The sequence below is a fragment of the Perca flavescens genome, chromosome 16 (genome assembly GCF_004354835.1).
Source record: "Perca flavescens isolate YP-PL-M2 chromosome 16, PFLA_1.0, whole genome shotgun sequence".
NCBI classification, from domain to species: Eukaryota; Metazoa; Chordata; class Actinopteri; order Perciformes; family Percidae; genus Perca; species Perca flavescens.
The window spans coordinates 15286273-15305841 of record NC_041346.1 but is presented as its reverse complement, the minus strand read 5'-3'; the positions used below and the strand labels follow the sequence as shown (position 1 = coordinate 15305841).

Sequence of the window (19569 nt, the reverse complement as noted above, 5' to 3'; positions counted from 1 at the left end):
AAGTAATAGTATAGTATGTCAAAAGTCATAGGATAACTTATCGAAAATAATTTATAGTATAGTATGTCGAAAAAAAAGTCACAGTATAACATGTTGGATTAAAGTCATAGTAAAGGTAAGTATAGTATGTCGAAAAACTCCCTAAAAAGTCTTAGTATATTATGTAAAAAAAAAAAAAATCATATGTTGAAGAGTATAGTATGTTGTGGAAAAGTAATAGTATAGTATGTCAAACTAAGTAAGTGACGTCCTGCAACCAGACCACAAGCGACCTCACACAGTAACTTGTGTACTGATATTGATAAGTCATACAATATGTCGAAAAAAGTAATGACAAGTTATAGTATAGTATGTTGCAAAGAGTCATAGTTGAATAAAATTCAGTATAGTATGTAGAAAAGTAATAAAATAATCATACTGTAGTATGTCAAAGTAATTAAAAGCTATAGTATAGTATGTTGAAAAAAGCCATAGTATAGGATGTCTAAAAGTCATAGTATAATATGTTGGATTAAAGTCATAGTATAGGATGTGGAAAAGTCATTAAAAAGTCGAAGTTATAGTATAGTATGTTGAATAAATCCCTAAAAAGTCGTATTGTATGTCAAAAAAAAAAATATGTCGAAGAGTCATAGTATAGTATGTGTGAAAAAGTCTTTTAGAAGTCATAGTATAGTATGTCAAAAAAAGTCCGCAACATCCAGCGATCAGACCGCCAACCAAACGTCCGGCGACCAGACCGCCAGCGACCTCACACAGTAACTTATGTACTTATGTTGAATAAGTGTTGAAAAAAGTGATAAAAAGTCTAGTATAGCATGTCAAGAGCATGTCAAAAGTGATAAAAAGTGAAAGTATAGTATGTAGAAAAAAGTGATTAAAAAGTCAGTTTAGTATGTCGAAAAAAGTGATATAAAAGCCACAGTTTAGTTTGTCGAAAAAAGTCAAAAAAGTCATAAATTAGTATAGCATGTCGAAAAAGGTGATAAAAAGTCATAGTATAGCATGTCGAAAAAAGTCATAGTATAGCGTGTCGAAAAAAGTGATAAAAAAGTCATAGTATAGTGTGTTGAAAAAAGTGATAAAAAAGGCATAGTATGTCGAAATAAGTCATAGTATAGTATCTCTAAAAAAGTCATACTATAGTATGTCGATAAAAAAGGTCATAGTATGTCGAAATAAGTCAGTATAGTATGTCAAAAAAAGTCATTATGTAATATGTCGAAAAAAGTGAGGAAAAAGGCATAGTATAGTATGTCGAAATAAGTGATAAAAAAGTCATAGTATAGTATGTTGAAAAAGTCATAGTATAGTATGTCGACAAAAGTGGTAAAGAAAAGTCATAATAGCATGTTGAAAAAAGTGAGGAAAAAGGCATAGTATAGCATGTCGAAAAGAGTGATAAAAAGTCATAGTATAGTATGTCGAAAAAAGTTTAAAAAGTCATTACGTAGTATGTCGAAAAAAGTGAGGAAAAAGGCATAGTATAGTATGTTGAAAAAAGTGATAAAAAGTAATAGTATAGCAGGTTGAAAAAAGTGATACAAAAGTTATACTATAGCATGTCGAAAAAGGTGATAAAAAGTCATAGTATAGTATGTCAAAAAAAGTCATAGTAAATGATGGTATCAAGGTATGGCCAGCTTGGAATCATTGAGGGGAAGATGAATTCCCAGGTATATCAGACAATTCTTCAGGATAATGTGAGAATGTCTGTACATCAGCTGAAACTGTGTAGAAGGTGGGTGATGCAACTGAACAACGACCGGAAACACCAGAGCAAGTCCACAACAGAATGGCTTCCGAAAAACAAAATCCACCTTTTGGAGTGGCCAAGTCAGAGCCCAGACCTAAACCCAATAGAGATGCTATGGATTGACTTGAAGAGGGCCATACATCGTCGTCCAAAGAATATGACAGAGCTAAAGCAGTTCTGCCAGGAAGACTGGGCTAAAATTCCTCCTCAACGATGTGCAGGTCTGATCCACAGGGGGGGGGGTCAACCAGTTATTAATTCTAAGGGTTCACTTACTTTTTCCACTGCCATTATGAATGTTGAATGAGTGTGTTTAATAAAAGACATGAAAGATCAGAGCTTGTTTGTTTGTTTATTATTTTAGACACATTGTTTGTCAATACCCTTGACTTAGATAAAGATGAGATCACATTTTATGACAAATTTATTCAGAAAACCATGAAATTCCAAAAGGTTCACATACTTTTTCTTGCCACTGTAGTATGTCGAAAAAAGTGATGAAAAAGGCATAGTATAGTATGTTGACAAAAGTATAGCATGTCAAAAAAATACTACTATGCTATGACTCTTTTATCACTTTTTTCGACATACTATACTATGACTTTTTATCACTTTTTTTGACATACTATACTGTGCCTTTTTCGACATACTACGTTATTACTTTTTTCACTTTTGTCGACATACGTATAGTATACATTTGTATAGATGACATTTTTATGACTTTTTTCGACATACTATACTATGACTTTTTGACATGCTATACTATGACTCTTTTATCACTTATTTCGACATACTATATATACTATGACTCTTTAATCACTTTTTTCAACATGCTATACTATGAATTTTTTATATATTTCGACATACTATATATACTATGACTCTTTAATCACTTTTTTCGATATACTGTAATATGACTTTTTTCAACATACTATACTATGACTTTATCACTTTTTTTGACATACTATACTATTATTCTTTTATCCCTTTTTTCGACATGCTATACTATGACTTTGTTCGACATACTATACTATTATTCTTTTATCACTTTTTTCGACATACTATACTATGACTGTTTTTGACATGCTAAACTATTATTCTTTTATCACTTTTTTCGACATACTGTTCTATGACTTTTTTTGACATACTATACTATGACTCTTTTATCACTTTTTTCGACATGCTATACTATGACTCTTTTATCACTTTTTTCGACATGCTATACTATGACTTTGTTCGACATACTATACTATTATTCTTTTATCACTTTTTTCAACATACTATACTATGACTCTTTTAGACATACTATACTATGACTTTGTTCGACATACTATACTATTATTCTTTTATCACTTTTTCGACATACTGTTCTATGACTTTTTTCAACATACTATACTATGACTCTTTTATCGCTTTTTTCGACATGCTATACTATGACTCTTTTATCACTTTTTTCGACATGCTATACTTTGACTTTGTTTGACATACTATACTATGACTGTTTTTGACATGCTATACTATTATTCTTTTATCACTTTTTTCGACATACTGTTCTATGACTTTTTTTGACATACTATACTATGACTCTTTTTGACATACTATACTATGACTCTTTTATCGCTTTTTTCGACATGCTATACTATGACTCTTTTATCACTTTTTTCGACATGCTATACTATGACTTTGTTCGACATACTATACCATTATTCTTTTATCACTTTTTTCAACATACTATACTATGACTCTTCTATCACTTTTTTTGACATACTATACTATTATTCTTTTATCACTTTTTCGACATACTGTACTATGACTTTTTTCAACATACTATACTATGACTCTTTTATCGCTTTTTTCGACATGCTATACTATGACTCTTTTATCGCTTTTTTCGACATGCTATACTGTGACTTTGTTCGACATACTATACTATTATTCTTTTATCACTTTTTTCGACATGCTATACTTAGGGATGGCTGACGCGAAACTGATGTTCCGAAGCTTTGTCGAGATCCCGAAGCGCAGATGTTTCGAAACACTGATCCGAAGCGTGATTTAAAACACCCATGTGACTACTATACTATGAAGCTTTTTTGTTTCACAAGTTTTCGACATGTGGCATGGTCCGCCGAATCAGAGTTTGATTGACATACTAACAGACCACATAATCACACATCTGTATAAAAGTTTTTCAATACATCTTGACCTCTTGGGTTTTTGACAGGAGTTTGATTTTGAGATTTAGCAGATTTTTGGTGATAAAGTGACATTTATAGTGCGATTTGTTTAGTTATATTTACTCTTTTATTTAAATTTACATATTGACTGATAGGCTAGAGACAGAGTTTTATTACATACAGTGACACATTAATAGATAGATAGATAGATAGATAGATAGATAGATAGATAGATAGATAGATAGATAGATAGATGACTCTTTTATCACCGTTTTTTCGACATTTTCATTCAGAGCCACAAATGTCAACATCAGGCCCGTCATAAACAACATCAACACCAGTAGAAACACAGGACAGTTTATGGAATGATCGTATCCGTAAAACCCAGATCATACACAATGCTACAGCTGATGCCACTTGGAAGTTTTTTCGAATACCTCAACTATGCATTTTTTATCCCAGAACTCATAATCCCTAACTTACTTTTTCGACATACTATACTTTCCTCATTTTATCACTCCTTGCTAAATACTATGTCTTTTTATCATTTTTCGCAACAAATGTCCCTTTTTATCACTTTTTTTTCAAATACTGGACTAATTATCTGTTAAAAACTTTTTAGACTATCCTTCCACAGCAGAGAAATTAATATTTTTGAATAAAAATCTATAAAAAAACTGAGACATTGTTTACATGATTTCTTTTATTAATATTCATTTTTTTGACCAAAATAACATTATGCTTTTTAGTGACTAGCCTACAGGCTTCACATATTTTTCGAAATACTATACTATGATTTTTTTTTTTTTTTAATGGCTCGTTGTCAAGGTGTTTTAACACCTTTTTCTACCACTACTATACTGTCATCGTTGAGACACTTTTTGGATTGTTTCGACTATCGACACAATATCACATTTTCTTCAACTGTTTCATTGTTTTTTTATCAGCCTTTTCTGCCCACCACTACTATACTATGACTTGTTTCGACATACTATACTATTCTTTTTATCACTTTTTTCGACATACTATACTATGACTTTTTCGACATACTATACTATGACGTTTTTTTGACATGCTATACTATGACTCTTTTATCACTTTTTTTGACATACTATACTATGACTCTTTTATCACTATTTTCGACATGCTATACTATGACTCTTTTATCACTTTTTCGACATGCTATACTTTGACTCTTTTATCACTTTGTTCGACATACTATACTATTATTCTTTTATCACTTTTTTCGAAATGCTATACTATGACTCTTTTATCACTTTTTTTGACATAATGTACTATAACTTTTTTCGACATACTACGTTATTACTTTTTTCACTTTTGTCGACATACTATACGATGACGTTTTTATCACTCTTTTCGACATGCTATACTATGACCCTTTTATCACTTTTTTCAACATACTATACTATGTCTCTTTTATCACTTTCTTCGACATACTGTACTATGACTTTTTTCGACATGCTATACTATGACTCTTTTATCACTTTTTTTTTTTTTACTATACTATGACTCTTTTTTCGACATACTATACTATGACTCTTTTATCACTTTTTTCGACATGCTATACTATGACTCTTTTATCACTTTTTTCGACATACTATACTATGACTTTTTTTTGACATGCTATACTATGACTCTTTTATCACTTTTTTCGACATGCTATACTATGACTCTTTTATCACTTTTTTCGACATACTATACTATTATTCTTTTATCACTTTTTTCGACATGCTATACTATGACTCTTTTATCACTTTTTTTGACATACTATACTATGATTTTTTTCGACATACTATACTATGACTTTTTTATCACTTTTTCGACATGCTATACTATGACTCTTTTTATCACTTTTTTTTTTGATACTATACTATGTCTCTTTTATCACTTTCTTCGACATACTGTACTATGATTTTTTTCGTCATGCTATACTATGACTCTTTAATCACTTTTTTCGACATACTGTAATATGACTTTTTTCGGCATACTATACTATTCAATTCAATTCAATTCAATTTTATTTATAGTATCAAATCATAACAAGAGTTTATCTTTTTCACATGCTTTACAGATAGAGTTTTTCAGACCACACTCTATAATTTTTTTTAAGCCCTATACAATTCCAACAATTACAGTAATTCCCTCATGACTAAGCAGTCACTTTTTTTTTGCGTGCTATAAAATCCCTCTTTTATCACTTTTTTTCGACAGACCCTATACTATTGGTAGGCGGTTTTTGACATGGCTATTATGACTGTTTGAACAGTGGCAATAATAGTCACATTAATAACTATGACTTTATCACTTTTTTTCGACATGCTATACTATGACTCTTTTATCACTTTTTCGACATACTATACTATGACTTTTTTGACATGCTATACTATGACTCTTTTATCACTTTTTTCAACATACTATACTATGACTTTTTTCGACATGCTATACTATGACTGTTTTTTTGACATGCTATACTATGACTCTTTTATCACTTTTTTTGACATGCTATACTATGACTCTTATCACTTTTTTCAACATGCTATACTATGAGTCTTTTATCACTTTGTTCGACATACTATACTATTATTCTTTAATCACTTTTTTTCGACATGCTATACTATGACTCTTTTATCACTTTTTTTGACATACTATACTATGACTTTTTTCGACATACTATACTATTACTTTTTTATCACTTTTTTCGACGTACTATACTATGACTTTTTTATCACTTTTTCAACATACTATACTATGACTCTTTTATCACTTTTTTCGACATGCTATACTATGACTCTTTTATCACTTTTTTCGACATGCTATACTATGACTCTTTTATCACTTTTTTCGACATGCTATACTATGACTCTTTTATCACTTTTTTTCAACATACTATACTATGACTTTTTATCACTTTTTCGACATGCTATACTATGACTCTTTTTTTTTTGACATGCTATACTATGACTCTTTTATCACTTTTTTCGACATGCTATACTATGACTCTTTTATCACTTTTTTTTCGACATGCTATACTATGACTCTTTTATCACTTTTTTCGACATACTATACTATGACTTTTTATTTTTTTTTCGACTATACTATGACTCTTTTTTCACATGCTACACTATGACTCTTTTATCTCTTTTATCACTTTTTCGACATGCTATACTATGACTTTTTTCTTTTTTCACATACTATACTATTATTCTTTTATCACTTTTTTTTGACACGCTATACTATGACTCTTTTATCACTTTTTCGACATGCTATACTATGACCTTTTTCGACATGCTATACTATGACTCTTTTATCACTTTTTCGACATACTATACTATGACTTTTTTCGACATACTATGACTCTTTTTGACATGCTATACTATGACTCTTTTATCACTTTTTTCGACATACTATACTATGACTCTTATCACTTTTTTCGACATGCTATACTATGACTTTTATCACTTTGTTCAACATACTATACTATTATTCTTTTATCGCTTTTTTCGACATGCTATACTATGACTCTTTTATCACTTTTTTTGACATACTGTAATATGACTTTTTTTCGACATACTATGACTGTTTTTGACATGCTATACTATGACTCTTTTATCACTTATTTCAACATACTATATATACTATGACTTTTTAATCAATTTTTTCAACATACTATACTATGTCTCTTTTATCACTTTCTTCGACATGCTATACTATGACTGTTTTTGACATACTATACTATTATTCTTTTATCACTTTTTTCGACATACTATACTATGACTTTTTTCGACATACTATACTATGACTCTTTTATCACTTTTTCAACATACTATACTATGACTCTTTTATCACTTTTTTCGACATGCTATACTATGACTGTTTTATCACTTTTTTCGACATACTATACTATGACTTTTTCGACATACTATACTATGACGTTTTTTCGACATGCTATACTATGACTTTTTTATCACTTGTTTCGACATACTATATATACTATGACTCTTTAATGACTTTTTTCGACATACTATACTATGACTTTTTAATCACTTTTTTCGACATACTATACCGTCTCTTTTATCACTTTCTTCGACATACTGTACTATGACTTTTTTGACATACTATACTATGACTCTTTTATCACTTTTTTCGACATGCTATACTATGACTCTTTTATCACTTTTTTCGACATGCTATACTATGACTCTTTTATCACTTTTTTCGACATGCTATACTATTATTCTTTTATCACTTTTGACATACTATACTATGCATCTTTAATCACTTTTTTTGACACACTGTAATATGACTTTTTTCGACATGCTATACTATGACTTTGTTCGATATACTATACTATTATTCTTTTATCACTTTTTTCGACATGCTATACTATGACTTTTTTCGACATACTATACTATTATTCTTTTATCACTTTTTTCGACATACTATACTATGACGTATTTCGACATACTATACTATGACTCTTTTATCACTTTTTTCGACATACTATACTATTATTCTTTTATCACTTTTTTCAACATGCTATACTATGACTCTTTTATCACTTTTTATGACATACTATACTATGACTTTTTTTGACATGCTATACTATGACTTTTTTATCACTTTTTTCGACATACTATACTATGACTTTTTTATCACTTTTTTTTCGACATACTATACTATGACTTTTTATCACTTTTACTATACTATGACTTTTTATACTATACTACTTTTTATCACTTTTGTCGACATACTATACTATGACTCTTTTATCTCTTTTTTCAATATACTATACTATGACTTTTTTCGACATACTATACTATGACTGTTTTTGACATGCTATACTATGACTCTTTTATCACTTTTTTCGACATACTATACTATGACTCTTTTATCACTTTTTTTTCGACATGCTATACTATGACTCTTTTATCACTTTTTTTGACATGCTATACTATGACTCTTTTATCACTTTTTTCGACATACTATACTATGACTCTTTTATCACTTTTTTCGACATGCTATACTATGACTCTTTTATCACTTTTTTCAACATGCTATACTATGACTTTTTTCGACATACTATACTATTGTTTTATCACTTTTTTCGACATACTATACTATGTCTCTTTTATCACTTTCTTTGACATACTGTACTGACTTTGTTCGACAAACTATACTATTATTCTTTTATCACTTTTTTCGACATGCTATACTATGACTTTTTTTCACTTTTTTCATGCATACTATACTATTACTCTTTTACCACACTTTTTTTTCGACATACGATATGATGACTTTTTTCACTTTTTTCGACATACTATACTATGACTTTTTTTCGACATGCTATACTATGACTCTTTTATCACTTTTTTCGACATGCTATACTATGACTCTTTTATCACTTTTTTTCGACATACTATACTATGACTCTTTTATCACTTTTTTCGACATGCTATACTATGACTTTTTTATCACATACTATACTATTATTCTTTTTATCACTTTTTCGACATACTATACTATTACTCTTTTATCACTTTTTTTTCGACATGCTATACTATGACTCTTTTGTCACTTTTTTTGACATGCTATACTATGACTCTTTTATCACTTTTTTCGACATGCTATACTATGACTCTTTTATCACTTTTTTTTTTGACATGCTATACTATGACTCTTTTATCACTTTTTCGACATACTATACTATGATTCTTTTATCACTTTTTTCGACATACTGTACTATGACTTTTTTCGACATACTGTACTATGACTTTTTTCGACATACTATACTATGACTTTTTATCACTTTTATTGACATGCTATACTATGACTTTGTTCGACATACTATATTATTATTCTTTTATCACTTTTTTCAACATGCTATACTATGACTCTTTTATCACTTTTTTCGACATGCTATACTATGACTTTGTTCAACATACTATACTATTATTCTTTTATCACTTTTTTCGACATACTATACTATGACTGTTTTTGACGTGCTACACTATGACTCTTTTATGACTTTTTTTGACATGCTATACTATGACTCTTTTGCCTTTTTTCGACATGCTATACTATGACTCTTTTATGACTTTTTTTGACACGCTATACTATGACTCTTTTATCACTTTGTTCGACATACTATACTATTATTCTTTTATCACTTTTTTCGACATACTGTACTATGACTTTTTTCGACATATTGTAATATTACTTTTTTCGACATACTATACTATGACTTTTCATCACTTTTGTCGACATGCTATACTATGACTTTGTTCAACCTTCTATACTATTATTCTTTCATCACTTTTTTCAACATGCTATACTATGACTCTTATCACTTTTTTTGACATGCTATACTATGACTTTGTTCGACATACTATACTATTATTCTTTTATCACTTTTTTCGACATGCTATACTATGACTTTTTTCGACACACTATACTATTATTCTTTTATCACTTTTTTTGACATACTATACTATGACTGTTTTTGATATGCAATACTATGACTCTTTTAGCACTTTTTTCGACATACTATACTATGACTATCAATTTTTTCGACATGCTATACTATGACTCTTTTATCACTTTGTTCGACATACTATACTATTTTTATTCTTTTATCACTTTTTTCGACATACTATACTATTATTCTTTTTTTCACTTTTTATGACATGCTATACTATGACTCTTTTATCTGACTTTTTATCACATACTATACTATGACTCTTTTATCACTTTTTCGACATACTATACTATGACTTTTTTTATCACTTTTTCGACATACTATACTATATATTTTATCTATTTTCGACTCTTTAATCACTTTTTTCGACATATTATACTATGACTTTTTTATCACTTTTTCGACATACTATACTATGACTTTTTCACTTTTTTTCAACATGCTATATACTGACTTTTTTTTCACATTTTTAGACTATACTATTATTCTTTTATCACTTTTTTGACATGCTATACTATGACTCTTTTATCACTTTTTTTTGACATACTATACTATGTCTCTTTTATCACTTTTTTCAACATACTATACTATGACTTTTTTATCACTTTCGACATACTATACTATTTATACTCTTTTATCATCTTTTTTTGACATGCTATACTATGACTATTTTATCTTTGTTTCGACATACTATACTATTATTCTTTTATCACTTTTTTTTCATACTATACTATGACTTTTTTATCACTTTTTTTCGACATGCTATACTATGACTTTTTTCACATTTTTTGATATACTATGACTGTTTTTCACATTTTTGACATATATACTATGACTCTTTAATCACTTTTTCGACATGCTATACTATGACTAATTTTTTTTTTCGACATACTATACTATGACTATCACTTTTTTTCGACATACTATACTATTATTCTTTTATCACTTTGTTTGACATGCTATAATATGACTTTGTTCAACATACTATACTATTATTCTTTTATCACTTTTTTCGACATACTATACTATGACTTTTTTCGACATACTATACTATGACTGTTTTTGACATGCTATACTATGACTCTTTTATCACTTTTTTTGACATGCTATACTATGACTCTTTTATCACTTTTTTCGACATACTGTACTATGATTTTTTTTTTTTATATACTATGACTCTTTTATCACTTTTTTCCACATTATTATACTATATATACTATGACTCTTTTATCACTTTTTTTTCATATTATACTATGACTTTTTTATCACTTTTCGACATACTATACTATGACTTTTTATCACTTTTTTCGACATGCTATACTATGACTTTGTTCGACATACTATACTATTATTCTTTTATCACTTTTTTCAACATGCTATACTATGACTTTGTTCGACATACTAAACTATTATTCTTTTATCACTTTTTTATTTCGACATACTATACTATGACTGTTTTTGATATACAATACTATGACTCTTTTAGAACTTTTTTCGACATACTATACTATGACTATCAATTTTTTCGACATGCTATACTATGATTCTTTTATCACTTTGTTCAACATTCTATACTATTATTTTTTTATCACTTTTTTCGACATACTATACTATTATTCTTTTATCACTTTTTTCGACATGCTATACTATGACTCTTTTATCACTTTGTTCGACATGCTATACTATGACTCTTATCACTTTTTTTGACATACTATACTATGACTTTTTCTCACTTTTTTTCGACATACTATACTATGACTGTTTTTCACATTTTTTTGACTACTATACTATGACTCTTTTTATCACTTTTTTCGACATACTATATATATTTTGACTTTTTATCTCTTTTTTTTTCGACATGCTATACTATGACTCTTTTATCACTTTTTTTCACATGCTATACTATGACTTTTTTCACTTTTTTATCACATACTATACTATTACTCTTTTATCACTTTTTTCGACATGCTATACTATGACTTTTTTCGACATACTTTTTATACTATTATTCTTTTATCACTTTTTTTACTATACTATACTATTTTATTATTTTTTCGACATACTATACTATGACTGTTTTTTTTTACATGCTATACTATGACTCTTTTATCACTTTTTTTTCGACATGCTATACTATGACTCTTTTATCACTTTTTTTCGACATACTATACTATTATTCTTTTATCACTTTTTTACTATACATACTTTTTTACTATTATTCTTTTATCACTTTTTTCGACATGCTATACTATGACTCTTTTATCACTTAGTTCGACATACTATACTATTATTCTTTTATCACTTTTTTCGACATGCTATACTATGACTCTTTTAGCACTTTTTTCGACATACTATACTATGACTATCAATTTTTTCGACATGCTATACTATGACTCTTTTATCACTTTTTTCGACATGCTATACTATGATTCTTTTATCACTTTGTTCGACATACTATACTATTATTCTTTTATCACTTTTTTCGACATGCTATACTATGACTCTTTTATCGACATACTGTACTATGACTTTTTTCGACATACTATACTATGACTCTTTTCGACATACTATATATACTATGACTCTTTAATCACTTTTTTCGACATATTGTAATATTACTTTTTTTTTTTGATACTATACTATGACTTTTTATCACTTTTTTTTTCATGCTATACTATGACTTTTTATTCGACATACTACTATACTATTACTCTTTTATCACTTTTTTCAACATGCTATACTATGACTTTGTTTGACATACTATACTATTATTCTTTTATCACTTTTTTCGACATACTATACTATGACTTATTTCGACATGCTATACCATGATTCTTTTATCACTTTGTTCGACATACTATACTATTATTCTTTTATCACTTTGTTCGACATACTATACTATTATTCTTTTATCACTTTTTTTCATACATGCTATACTATGACTCTTTTCACTATACTATACATACTGTACTATGATACTATTTTTTTATCACTACTATACTATGACTGTTTTATCACTTTTTATACATACTATACTATGACTCTTTAATCACTTTTTTATCATATTTAATATCACTTTTTCGACATACTATACTATGACTTTTTATCACTTTTTTTCGACATGCTATACTATGACTTTTTTCACTTTTCGATACTATACTATTATTCTTTTTTATCACTTTTTTCAACATGCTATAATATGACTCTTATCACTTTTTTCGACATTTTTGCTATACTATGACTTTGTTCGACATACTATACTATTATTCTTTTATCACTTTTTTCGACATACTATACTATGTCTCTTTTATCACTTTCTTCAACATACTGTACTATCAATTTTTTCGACATGCTATACTATGATTCTTTTATCACTTTGTTCGACATACTATACTATTATTCTTTTATCACTTTTTTCGACATACTATACTATTATTCTTTTATCACTTTTTTCGACATGCTATACTATGACTCTTTTATCACTTTGTTCGACATGCTATACTATGACTCTTATCACTTTTTTTGACATACTGTATTATGACTTTTTTCGACATACTATACTATGACTGTTTTTGACATGCTATACTATTACTCTTTTATCACTTATTTCGACATACTATATATATTATGACTCTTTAATCACTTTTTTCGACACACTTTAATATGACTTTTTTCGACATACTATACTATGACTTTTTAATCACTTTTTTCGACATACTATGTCTCTTTTATCACTTTCTTCGACATGCTATACTATGACTTTGTTCGACATACTATACTATTATTCTTTTATCACTTTTTTCGACATGCTATACTATGACTTTGTTCGACATACTATACTATTATTCTTTTATCACTTTTTTCGACATACTATACTATGACTTATTTTGACATACTATACTATGACTGTTTTTGACATGCTATACTATGACTCTTTAATGACTTTTTTCGACATGCTATACTATGACTCTTTTATCACTTTGTTCGACATACTATACTATTATTCTTTTATCACTTTTTTCGACATACTATACTATTATTCTTTTATCACTTTTTTCGACATGCTATACTATGACTCTTTTATCGACATACTGTACTATGACTTTTTTCGACATACTATACTATGACTCTTTTCGACATACTATATATACTATGACTCTTTAATCACTTTTTTCGACATATTGTAATATTACTTTTTTCGACATACTATACTATGACTTTTTATCACTTTTTTCGACATGCTATACTATGACTTTGTTCGACATACTATACTATTATTCTTTTATCACTTTTTTCAACATGCTATACTATGACTCTTATCACTTTTTTCGACATGCTATACTATGACTTTGTTCGACATACTATACTATTATTCTTTTATCACTTTTTTGACATGCTATACTATGACTCTTATCATCACTTTTTGCGACATACTATACTATGTCTCTTTTATCACTTTCTTCAACATACTGTACTATTAATTTTTTTCGACATACTATACTATTATTCTTTTATCACTTTTTTTGACATGCTATACTATGACTTTGTTCGACATACTATACTATTATTCTTTTATCACTTTTTTCGACATGCTATACTATGACTCTTTTATCACTTTTTTTGACATACTGTACTATGACTGTTTTCGACATACTATACTATGACTGTTTTTGACATGCTATGCTATGACTGTTTTATCACTTTTTTCGACATACTATACTATGACTCTTTAATCACTTTTTTCAATATGCTATACTATGACTCTGAAGGTATATCTGTTCAGGATGTGTCCCTGCCTTTGGTCTGTACTGCAAACTGAGATACGCCCAACTACCCCCCAACACCAAAGACCATGAATAAGAATAAGTAAAGACCATGGATGGATGCAACCAGTAGGCTACAGAAAGATGAGTAAATGTAGGATTTTCCGAATTAGAGTTACCAACTATAGACTGTGATACAGACTGACTTTTTGTGTTATTTTGGGCACAAGGGAAAGTGCTAAAGATAACAGAGATTATCATAAATGAAAAGCTATAACACCTGTGGGCCACACACATGCATGCGCACGCACGCACAGCAATGGATTACACATAGCAATGGATGATTAATCCCACTTTATTGATGTGTCCTACAATCGCCTACCCTCCCTGGGGAACGCAGACTTGCATCAGCTAATTAATGAGCGTGCAGGGGGGAATTTAGGTCACAAGAAGGGAGAAGAGAAAAATCAATATATCACAGGGAAGAAAGCGGAGGGCCAACAAAATGGGGTGAGTGAGTACAGGCTCCCAGGATATGAGAGTCTTTTGACAGAAAGACAAGGTTGACAGTAAAGAAGAGGTGCCATTGTGCTGGTCTGGTGGTGGACAATGACCCCACTCTGGACGGAATTACTGCGAAAGGCAGCAAGAGATTTAGAGAGCCTTTTTTTTTTTTTTTTTTTTTTTAAATGAGGCAGGGGAAGTGGGGAGACAAGGGGAAGTTCTGCCCTCAAACAGATGGACAGTTTGATTTATAAAAGGTCATATGTAACGGTCCCCCTGCCCCCCTGCCTAGAGGCTTTGGAAAAATTGGGACAAAAAGGACTTAAACAGGTAAGTGGGTCACACCTTTTGTTGCCGTAGTGAAAGTACTTCTGTGACGTGTGAATACAAAAATAGAGTGTCAACACAGAAAGGTCTCCGTACAAAAGTGTATTAGTACCACTTACTGAACCTAAAATCATTACATGAAGGTAATAATACAATATGTAACATAGGAGCTGGTCACATTTTTATAAACTAAACAATTACACCAAAAGAAAATATCAATAGATAAATCAGAAATAAAAAATAATAATGACTTGCAGTCATCAACCAAAGCATACCCTATACACAAAAAGACCATCCAATTGATCTCCATCAACTCATTTGATTTTCTATGTGTCGCACTGCAGCTGGTCAGTTATCACAGTGCAGAGACAGATGCAGGTAAACATCAGGAGGCACACACATATCCATTAATTCTTTGCAGCTGCTGGGTAACAATTACATTCACACTTAAGACACATTCAGTACCTACACACTCCTATATCGTTCCCGTTTCTTATTTTATTACAACATTTTGACCGGAACCAAAATGGAACCAACCTAACAAAGACCATTTCTGGTCAAAATGTTTGCCTTTTTACGTAAAATTACAAAAGATTGGAGAGAGAAAGCTGTGTGGGAGCATTTTTTCGAGACAGATGCAGTCTTAATAAATTATAACTAAGATGTGAGTTCAGGTTGAACTGCACTTGGGATCTTCCACAAAAGCAAGAATTATGACTGATTTTGAGGCCTCACAGCTGAAATCATTCTGCTGCAGTCACTTCTCTTCACTACTCTCGAGTTCAGAGCTCCGTCAGCACGCAAGCTACCACTTGTGTAAATCTTCCCCTCTGAGCATGTCTCTGCCGTCTAAAACATGGGACACTTTGTTCCAGAACAGAAGCAGCAGCAGCCATATCCCAACATGCTCCCTTCTTAGTAAAAAAGCTCTCAATAGATGATTTTCCAAACTGCAGCACCGGGTGTCATTTGAGGTAAACCAGTTAATTTTAGTGCATTATATTCACCGTAAAAAAGTTCCTGCAATTGCAAATGGGAGCATTAAAATAGCACTCGACATTTGAGAGCTTTAAAACAAGATGTTGTCTGAATGTTAAAAAAAAAACTACTATGGAAATAATTCCTGCTGGAGGTGGATCAAAAGGTGCAGAGTATTTTTTAAAGTGGGTTGTGTAATGCCTTTTTATTTTACAATTTTTTTCCCTAGCTGTCAAAACACTGCAATTAAAAGTGCAAAGCTAACAAGCCAAAGGAGACAGATCCAGATTTATCAGATGGCTTTAACAAAACAAAATAATGCTACAGACATAAATGTCCAGTGTGATGAGTTATTATGATAAATTAGTACTAAACTTATTAATTGAATAGTCAATCAACAGATAATTCATTGAACAAGTTTGATAGTTGATTAATCAGTTACACCATTTATCAATCAAAAATACCAACCATCCAACATTATTTTCTCTGGTTTATATATAAATGTAATGTATTTACATGTCTATCTTTTGCAATAATTGTTTGGACAAAAAAGCAATTTGAAGATGTCATGCACATTGGGCAACTGGTGAAGGTAATTTTTCACAATTATTTCCACATTTTACAGACTATATGATTACCAGTAATCAAAAATGAAAATAACCATCAGTTGCATGCCTTGTTCCAATAAACATTCTATTAAAGCCAAAAACTACGCTAGATATTAGCTCATCCTAAAATAATTACAGCGTGTAAAAGCAGAATGAAGCTTGAATCTTACTGCAAGTGGCAAAGCAATGACCAGAGAGCCAGATTTAGAAATAATCACACATTGGTAACTTCAGATTTTCTTGTGCCACGTACAGAAACTAAATGCCATGTGGATTTGATTTGTGTCAGTGATGCAAGCTCCAATAGAGGACAAAGTAATTTTTCACAAAAACCTATTCAAAAGCGTGCTCCATCTGCTCTGGGCTCTGTAGGGTCCAGTAAATTAAGGTTGTCCGTTATCTCGAGATTTTTCCTTTTTTTTTGTCTCGGTTTCAATCTGTCACAGAGTGAGTCAGACGATCACGGCCTCAGGCCTGTACAGGATGGAGCGATAAGAACAAAATGAGATTGCATGTTGTTCCAGTACAGACATTATTAACATGCAGCTGTTGCCTCCTCTTTTTTAAAGCTATTTTATAGTATGTGAGGACACCGAAGTGATGATTCACATACTGTATTACTTTACATAACACACATTTTATATCTCAGACATAAAGTTAAGTAAATGAAGCGCTTAAACAGTTACGGTAAATATAACACCCCCGTGCATACACTAGTGAAGTACTCATGTACATAACAAAATTCAATCTGCGTGCACAACTGAACTGCTCTCATATACAGTACACCACTTTGACACCTTCACTTTACTGAAACACACACATAAGTCAACTACTACAGATTACCTGATTTTCAACAACAACATGCTGAAATATGTGTAAATTTGTCAGCCCACCTGTATGCATTTTATTGTTGTGAATGAGGGAATATTTCTAAAGTGCTGTTGTCTGAGAGGAAATGAGTTAATAAGCAACCAGGGAAATAGAGGAAGTAGGAACAACAAGAAGACATTCGCCCACCACACAGGTTTCTACACTGACTATGACCACTAGGACACAGAAGGAAGAAGGATACTGTCTGGAGGAAAATTTCATATAAAATAATCAACACTCAATTTTGCACTGTAGAAGTCCACTCTTTTCTTCTTCTTACTGTATCACTATGCCTGTTATGTTTGTGCAAATGTCTGGCAATAAACAATATGCAGCCCACATTTTCATGCAGAAATGTAACTTTATCTATGATGTCTGTCAGCAACAACCTGTGTCATCCAAGAACAATTAAGGCAAAAAAAATGCCCATTCAAGCACTTTTCTGGCCATAGCAAGACTTCTGAATACTGGCATCACAACCTCTAGGTTGTGAAGGTCAATTACGATCCACACAAGAGAACAAACCACTATTATTTACTGAAATCTATTTAGCAGAATGGTGAGCTTATCAATTAAAATCAATTGCCTCCAACATTTCTTATCAGTGCACTCATAGTTGATTTGTTTAACATCAACTTTCCATGTACTGTAGATGTACAGCAGAAAGTATCAGTATGTATGACCTGAAAATAAAATCATGTCCTCAACTGGCAGCTTGTGTGGGTCTGGATATGAGTCTGCAGAATCCCAGTCAGGATATGGCTACAGATTTGTGTGTGGGAGTGTGGGTCCTGTGCGCTGTGTGTAATACGTTCATAGACAACCTGCATTGGAGGTCAGGATGAAAACAAAGATGCCTTCACAGCTGCTGGTTGATCCAGCATAAGGTCTGGGCAGAGCTGTTGCCTCTTTCAGCTCTCTGCCAAGCTAATAATATCCTGCTAACGCTGAAGATTGGGAACACGAGGTGAGAGCACCTCGCTGCTCAAGTACGTCACCGGGGTTTGCAGCTGCTAAAAAAGAATAACTTTTCCCCAGATACAAACAGGGTCATGTTTTTTTTTAATACGCACAACAGAGATATTCCTAC

The 19569-nt window shown here is 30.7% G+C and overlaps 1 long non-coding RNA gene across 1 annotated transcript in view; it reads right to left on the bottom strand.

The window, feature by feature from the left end:
• LOC114570511 (uncharacterized) overlaps positions 1-19569 on the bottom strand; it is a 102788-nt gene that overhangs the window by 9525 nt on the left and 73694 nt on the right. The window lies entirely within an intron of this gene.